The sequence below is a fragment of the Notamacropus eugenii genome, chromosome 3 (genome assembly GCF_028372415.1).
Source record: "Notamacropus eugenii isolate mMacEug1 chromosome 3, mMacEug1.pri_v2, whole genome shotgun sequence".
Lineage (NCBI taxonomy): Eukaryota > Metazoa > Chordata > Mammalia > Diprotodontia > Macropodidae > Notamacropus > Notamacropus eugenii.
Window position 1 is genome coordinate 393,561,823 of NC_092874.1, and position 8,097 is coordinate 393,569,919.

Consider the following 8,097-nt stretch of genomic DNA (forward strand, 5'->3'; position numbering starts at 1 on the left):
GATCTGTCTTCACTGGCAGAGTGGGACAAGGTCATTTATTTATGACTCAGTATGAGCCCATTATCAATAATGATAATTGAAGATTATATGGCTTTAGGAAGGCAAGTGGCGTAGTGTATAGAGAAGCAGCCCTGGAGTCAGGAAGACCTGAGTTCAAATTCAGCTTTAGACATTAGATGTGTGACCCTGAGCAAGTTACTTAACTCTGCTTGCCTCAGTTTCTTCATCTGTAAAATGAACTGGAAAAGGAAATGGCAAATCACTTCAGTATCTATGACAAAACCCCAAAAGCAGTTAAGAAGAGTCAGACATGACTGAAAAAAACAACTAAACAACATATAACACTTTAAAGTGTACACTGTGCTTTGTGAACTTTGTGTCACTTGAACGTCACAATAATCCTACGAGGCAGGTATTTATAAGGGAACTCAGGCTCAGAAAAATCAACTTGCCCATAGTCACATGACTGCTTCAATTCTAGTAAGTGTCAGGGATAGGATTGAAATCCAGAAGGTTGGCGTTCTGATTATTGTTACTGTTTAGTTGTTTTTTCAGTCAAATCTGACTCTTTGTGGCCCCATTTGGGGTTTTCTTGGCAAAGATCTTGGAATGGTTTGCCATTTCCTTCTCCAGCTCATTTTCCAGATGAGGAAACTAAGGCCAACAGGGTTAAGTGATTTGTCCAGGGTCATACAACCAGGCTTACTCTTTTGCTAATAACCAGATGAGAGCACTGATAAACTGTCATTATCTCTTTACATTCAAAGTATAACATATAGTTAGAACCAGGGAATTATAGAACATGATGTTTGAAAGTCACTGTATACTAGTCCATTTAAAAAATTTTATTGGTATCTTTTGTTCTTACAAACAGCTTTATCACCAAACATGCCATCCAGTGAATTATTCTGTTGTGACCAAATTTTGGGCAGCTGCCCTGTGCAGAAGATAGAGCACTGGGCTTGGAGTCAGCAGGACTGGAGTTCAAATCTGGCCTCAGACTCTTACTAACTGTGTGACCCTGGGCAAGTCACTTAACTCTGCTTTAGTTTCCTCATCTGCAAAATGAGCTGGAGAAGGAAAAGACAAACCACTTCAATATCTTTGCTAAGAAAACTCCAAATGGGGTTATGAAGATTCAAACACAACTGAAGTGACTCAACAATAATATACCAGATTTTAAAAGAAAGAGAAAAAAGTTCAGCAAAACTAACCCACACAAGGCTTCATGGTACAGTAGGAAGCTGAACTTGGAGTCAGGAAGACTTTGGTTCAAATCTAGCCTCAGACACTTATTAGCTATGTGGTGCTAGGCAAGTCACTTCATCTCCCTAGGTCTCAGTTTCCTCATCTGTAAAATGAGGGAGATGGACTTGATGACCCCAAAGATCTCTTCCAGATAGAAATCTATGGATGACAATGATCACCCAAGTCTGATGGAACCTGAAATATTCCACACCCATAGTCCCTTACCTCTCCAAAGCAGGGGAGTAGGGACATTTTCTCCTCTCTCTCCAGGACCACACTTGGCCACAGTGATCAGTTTCCCATTTCTTCTCTTTTCCTTTTTGCTCTTTCCATATACATTGTTACAGTCATTGTGAATGTGATTTTCATCAATCTCATCATTTTGCACATGAGGAAACCAAAGCCCAGTGATGACTAGCCCAAGGTAGGACAGCTCGTTAATGCTAGAGTCAGGCCTGGACTCTTCATCTGTCTCCAGAACTTTGGCTCTCTCCAAAGCATGGCAGAACCTTGTAAACACAAGTACCTGAAATGCAGCCAATTGCTCTAAACCCTGCAAATAAGTAGAAGCATTCTGTTTTACCAAGGGAAAATCATAAATGGTAACTTGTTCTAGGAATATGACTGTTTGTGAGACTGATTAATTTAAACCTTTGATCTATGTCAACCTACTGAAAAGTACAGAGGAACGTTTGATTTCTGAAGCACATCCATGAGGTTTTGCTGGAAAAGAGTTCCAAAGGAGAGTGACACCATACTAAATCAAAATAATCATCATCGCCATAATCATAATTAAAAAGGCTCCCATTTTTCTGGCTTGTGTCATCATTTTCCTGTTGTAAGCTATCAATTAAGCCTGCCAGTTTACTCCATCGCTTTGATTCATGGCTGCAGAATCTGCCTTGAAATGGAGAAAAAAGAGATTTGTAGTGAAAGGAAAAACATGCATCACATTTTTCAGTGTCTTAAGCTTTAATTGCCAGAAACAAAAAATAAATGAGTGTGGGGTGGCTATTGTATAATGAAAATAATTTTGAGAAATGAGGAGTGTCCTGAGAAACCCAATTAAGTGTAATAAATTTGTGCTTCAGGAACAAATGGGGAAGATTTCTAGAAATAGCTCTTTGGAAGAAAGTTTTCAAGAGTAACTTGAGAAAAGTTTCAAGTGAATCTAACACATGGCAGTTTCCTAAAATGACTCCAAATACCTTTCTTCTCTAGCAGCCTGGTAAGTAACTGGTAACAGTCAGTCTTGAGATTGTTTAGCTGCTGATTTTTGTCCTGTGGTTGCTTACGTTGACTTAGTTTTAAACCAGATTGAGGAATCTTCTGAAAATATCAAGGCATTTGTGCTATGTTACCTATGGCCTTTTGTGTTGGGTGAAATTTCGCTTCCACCACTGTCAGTCAATCAAGTCAAATGAACAGTGACAGACACCAGGGTGACAAAGAATGAAACAATCCCAACTCTCAACAAACTTACGTTTTAATGAGGTAGAAAAGTACATGTAACTACTGTTGTTCGGTCATTTTCAGTCTTATCAGACTCTTCATGACCTTGGGTTTTTCTAGGCAAAGATACTAGAGTGGTTTGCCATTTCCTTCACCAGCTCATTTTACAGATAGTTCACCTGAGGCAAACAGGGTGAAGTGACTTGTCCAAGGTCACATAGCTAGTAAGTGTCTAAAGCCAGATTTGAATTCATGAAGTTGAGTCTTCTTGACTGGATCCAGGGCTTTATCCACTGCACCAGCTAGATACCCTACTTATAAGGATACATAGAATGAACATAAAGGAAGCAAATATAAATAAACAAATAAATACGAAGCCGTGAAATACAAGGTAGTTAGGGAGGGGAGGTGCTAACAATTAAGGGGATCAAGAAAGGCTACATGTAGAAGGTAGCCCTTGATCTGGGCCTTAAGAGAAGAGGAGTCCATGAAGTGGGAGTGAGAAAATACACCGTAGAAGCAGTAAGATGGCACAGTGGGTAGAACACAGGACTCAGAATCAGGAAGACACAAGTTCAAATGTGGCTGCACACACTAGCTCCGTGATCCTTGGTAAGTCACCTAGTCTCTGTCTGCCTCAGTTTCCTCAACTTTAAAAAGAGGATAATAAGAGCACTTACCTCCCAGGGTTGTTGCAAGGATAAAATGAGACATCTGTAAAGCACTTGGCACATAATAGGCACTTAATAAATTCTTTTTCTTTCCTTCCAGGCGTGCGGGATGGCCATTGGAAAGGCATAGAGGTAAGAGATCATGTGTTTGGGGAGAGAAACAGAAAGAGGGTCAGTTTGACTAGCTGTCCCAGCAGTTTATGCTCATTGTACCACAGAGAAGACTCACACATCTACACACCTTGAGGAAGAACTATTACCTGCTTTAAGTTATCAGGGTGCTATTGACCCTACTTCCCTTACACAGACTCCACCCCCAAGAAGTGATTGATTTATGAAGGTTCTAAATTAGCAAGAATATTAAGCCATTAGATCGAAAAAACTTGACCCAGTATGTCTCCATGCTGGTTTCTATTGCAACAGTTTCCTGGTTCCCTGTAGGGAGGGGATAAGCAATAGTGTCCATTGATGCTCAAAGGCTTTGCTGTTAATGCCAAATGCAGAGGGTAAAATGGAAAGTAGCTATTCTTCACCAAGAGATTGGGAGACCAGTTCATGAATTTTCATTTATTCTAAAGGTTGTGAGCATGAATAAACCAAGGCAACTTAATAAAGGCAAAAGATGAGGCCTTTGTTTTGGACTTTGATTTTATCTCATCATAGAAGATCTGGGCATATCAATTAAGTGTGTGTTCATCCTTCGTTGTCAAAGAAGACCATGCCTTCAGAGAAATAATAACACAACTTACACTTGACTTTGTTTTGAGTGAGGGAGGACTGTGCAAGGTCACTACCCTCACTTCTCCTCCAGAGCCATCTGAATCCAGTGACCAGATATTCACCAGATGACATATCAATTAATTGAAGTCATCAAGGTTATTACCTTGATAGGTCAAGAGTTTGTTCAAGGTAAAGGGAGTAGTACCAGTTTCCCTCTTTTATAGGTCCCGTGACAATGGATTTGTCAAGCAATTAGCAGGGAGCTTTATTAAGCTCCTAAGATGTAGACGCTGTATGTAGGTGATACAAATAAAAACATGACCTATCCTCTACCTTCCAGTACTTTACCTTTGTACAAAAGTGTGGTCATTGAGAACAGTCTGATCCCGATCAAATCAACCTCAATGCTGACACTTAGTTACTCATCTTTCATAAGATATGAATTGGTCAATAACTGCCCAAGGTCATAGTTCTTTCTAGACTCCATCAAGATGCCCTCAGACATCTCAGAAGATTAAGACGTTGTGAAAAAGCAAATTATTCAATATGAGATAGAGGGTAGGATGTTGAACTTAAGAGTCAGAAAGGCCTCAATTCAAATCTTATTTCACTTACTTACTAGTTATTTGACTCTGAGTGACTCACTGAACATCACTGGACCTCAGTTCCTCATTTGTGAAATGGGGAGATTGAACTAAATGGCCTCTAAGATCCCTCTCAGCTCTAAATCTATGACCCTATGATCTCATCCATGTGTCAATAGGTGTATCTGCACCTACCTTGGAGATGTAAAGCCTCCAATAAAAACTGTTACCTAGGCTTACTCCATGAATACTGTACTATTATTCATATTGAGGAGCTGAATTCTCATCTGTGGAAGAAGTGATACCTACAATAGGCTAGGTGAGTTTTTTCTTTGAAAGAAATTGAAATAAGTCTTGAGACTGAAGTGGCTCAAAAGGCCAAGACTGCCTGTTGAATGTAGTTTCCTGAGGGCCTAAGTGATTAGCATAGTGTCTGGCACTTAGTAAATGTTTACTGACTGATTTAAGTACAAAACACTAGGGTGAGGAGCCAGTAGCTCCTTCCTCAGGCCAGCAGACCAGCATGGCCAGGACAGAGGCAGGCAGGCTACTACCATCACATCAATGCTATATCCATGCTGAATATCCTTTGGCCTTCTATAGCTAAAGAAACTTCCTTTTGTTTGTTGTTAAATAGTCACTAAGTATCACATTTCCTTCCAATTCCAAATCAGATGTACCAGACTGGCTTTACACATGCCCATCCTACAGCACCATCTATCCCAAATAATGTTGTGGTATTAGCACCCTGGAACATTAACCACTTCGAAATATGGGATACTATGTTAGGCACTGTGAGGTATAACCCACAGTCTTTGCTACTATTCAATTATAAATGTCTTGAGGGAAGTAAAAATTTTCCTCCTCCAGCCCCCACCTAACTGTAATTGGTACTAGGTTTTGTTTTTGTATCCACAGCCCCTGGCAGACAGCATCATAGACTTTAATAAATGCTTTGACTAATTGATAATGTACTTTGAGTATATTAGCTGAAAGGAAATTATTCAATTAGAATTTGATGAAGTCATGTGAGATCAGCTCTCTGTAACTATGGAATGAATGTCTCTCTCACCCAGAACAGTGGCTACTGATTAATTTATCTTTAAAGAGGTGGTTCCAGGTGGGTCAGTTTAAGGGCACTAAAAAGTTGGATGACGTCCAAAGGAGGGCAAGCAGGATGGAGAAGAAAATGGAAAACCACTCCAGAATCTTTGCCAAGAAAACCCCACAGCAGAATGGTCCACAGGGTCACGAAGACTTGGACGCAACTGAATGACTAAACAGCAACAATCTGAAAGGCAATCTTTTGGACAATGGATTAGCTTTGTTCTGTTTGGACTGGGAGAGCAGGACCGTTAGCAATGAAAGCAAGTTACAAAGGTGTAATGGTAAATTAAATGGGAAGACTTTTCCTATTCATTAACAGGCCCATGTGACCTGCCTGGGTGAGTCACATGGAGCTTGCTGAATGGTACAAGAAGGAGGTGGAACTAGAGCAGAGCTGAGAGGAAAGTTAGTCATGAGAGCAATCAGGGTAGAAAGGATGGAGGCAAGTAGGCTGCCGGCTAGCATGAGTAAAAGAGCTTGTTTGTGATTTGTTTAATGGAGCTGACTTACGGGAAGCCTAGCAAGGGGAAGGCTTGAGGATGGTGTTGTTCTCTGCATTTGGTATTCTGTATAGAATATGATGGATCTGGCTTTCCGGTGTCTGAATAAATGTTTTGGTTCTCTCTTCCATGAGGAGAGTCTCTTCAAAACTGTGTTGGGATATTCATGGCCACCTGGGCACTTAGAATATTGTGTTGGTGCTACAAAAGGGATACGTTTAGGCTTTGTATTAGATATACTTCCTAATAATATCAGAATTGTACAAGTATCTGGTTGCGGAAGTAATGGGTTGCCCTTCAATAGGATGTTTTCAAGAAGATAATGGATCATTACCTGCCAGGTGTGTTATTCTACTGGTGAGTAGGGAAGGCAGTTATTTTTCAATATAAATTGAAATAAATGGTCATTGACAACCCTTCCAACTCTGAAATTCTCTGATCTTTAGAAATGGAGTATTCCCAACCTCATTTGGCCATCTGTTCAGAGTTCGTTCACCTTTATTTTTTATTAATTCATCATCATTCAATTCTTTTTTACATACATACATTAAGCTTGTATATCCTGTAGTTTAACCCTCCAAGGAGTCAGGGATCAATAGGTCTTTGTCTTCTTCATAATATCCTTAGTGTGGGCACTAGAGGCATCCCAACTTTGTGAAAACCTAACGTACAAACATCTGTTAGAAAAGCACAACATAGAAGGTAATTATTCCCATCACAGAATGATTTTTCCAATCAAGAGAAATGACATGAGAGGTTCCTTTGAATATTGTAACTTTAAACCAAGAGGCACAGCTAGGTGGTATACTCAATGGAGCAGTGCACCAAGAATCACTAAGACCTGAATTTAAATCCAGCCTCAAATACTAACCAGCTGTATGATCTTGAACAATTTAACTTAACATCTGTCTGACTCACTTTCTTCATCTGTATGTTGGGGATAATAATAGCACCTATCTCCCAAGGTTATTGCAAGGATAATGTTTGTAAATCATTTAAACTCTACATAACTATTAAGGATTATCATTGTGGAAAAGATTTATGTGCAACTTCTTTTTTTAATTTAGTTTTTACATTTTTTAAAAATTTTTTATTTTCAGTTTTCAATGTTCATGTCCGCAAAATTTTGAATTAAAAATTTTCTCCCCATCTCTCTCCTCCCTCCACCCCAGGACACTATATATTCTGATTACCCTTTCCTCCAATCTGCCCCCCCTTCTATCACACACCCCTCTTCCCTTATTCCCTTCCCTTCTATTTTCCTGTAGGGCAGACAGATTTCTATACCCCATTGCTTATATATCTTATTTCATAGTTGCATGTAAAAATAATTTTTCATATTCATTTTTAAAACTTTGAGTTCCAATTACTCTCCCTTCCTCCCCTCCCACCCACCTCCATTGAGAAGGCAAGCAATTCAGTATAGGTTATATATGCGTACTCCTGCAAAACACTTCCATAATAGTCATATTGTGAAAGACTATATTTTCTCTATCCTGTCCTGCCCTCCGTTTATTCTGTTCTCTCCTTTTACCTGTCCCTGTACCAAAGTGTTTGCTTCCCATTACCCCTTTTCCTAATCTGCCGTCCCTTCTATTATCCCCCCTCTTATCCCCTATTTCATTGAAGTTCCATTTTTTCCCCTGAAGTATGATACTCAGTTTTGCTAGGTAGGTGATTCTTGGTTTTAATCCTATCTCCTTTGGCCTCTGGAATATCATATTCCCAGTCCTCTGATCCCTTAGTGTAGAAGCTGCTAAATCTTGTGTTATCCTGATTGTGTTTCTATAATACTTGAAATGTTTCTTTCTGACT

General features: G+C 39.6%; 1 long non-coding RNA gene across 1 annotated transcript; it reads right to left on the reverse strand.

The window, feature by feature from the left end:
- Nucleotides 1–830: 830 nt before the first annotated feature.
- On the reverse strand, nt 831–7,440 carry LOC140497181 (uncharacterized). The gene is made up of 3 exons (XR_011964562.1): nt 3,381–7,440; nt 1,921–2,149; nt 831–1,801 (listed from the first exon to the last, which is right to left on the reverse strand). It is a non-coding gene; the product is annotated as an uncharacterized lncRNA (long non-coding RNA).
- Between the last annotated feature and the right edge of the window lie 657 nt (nt 7,441–8,097).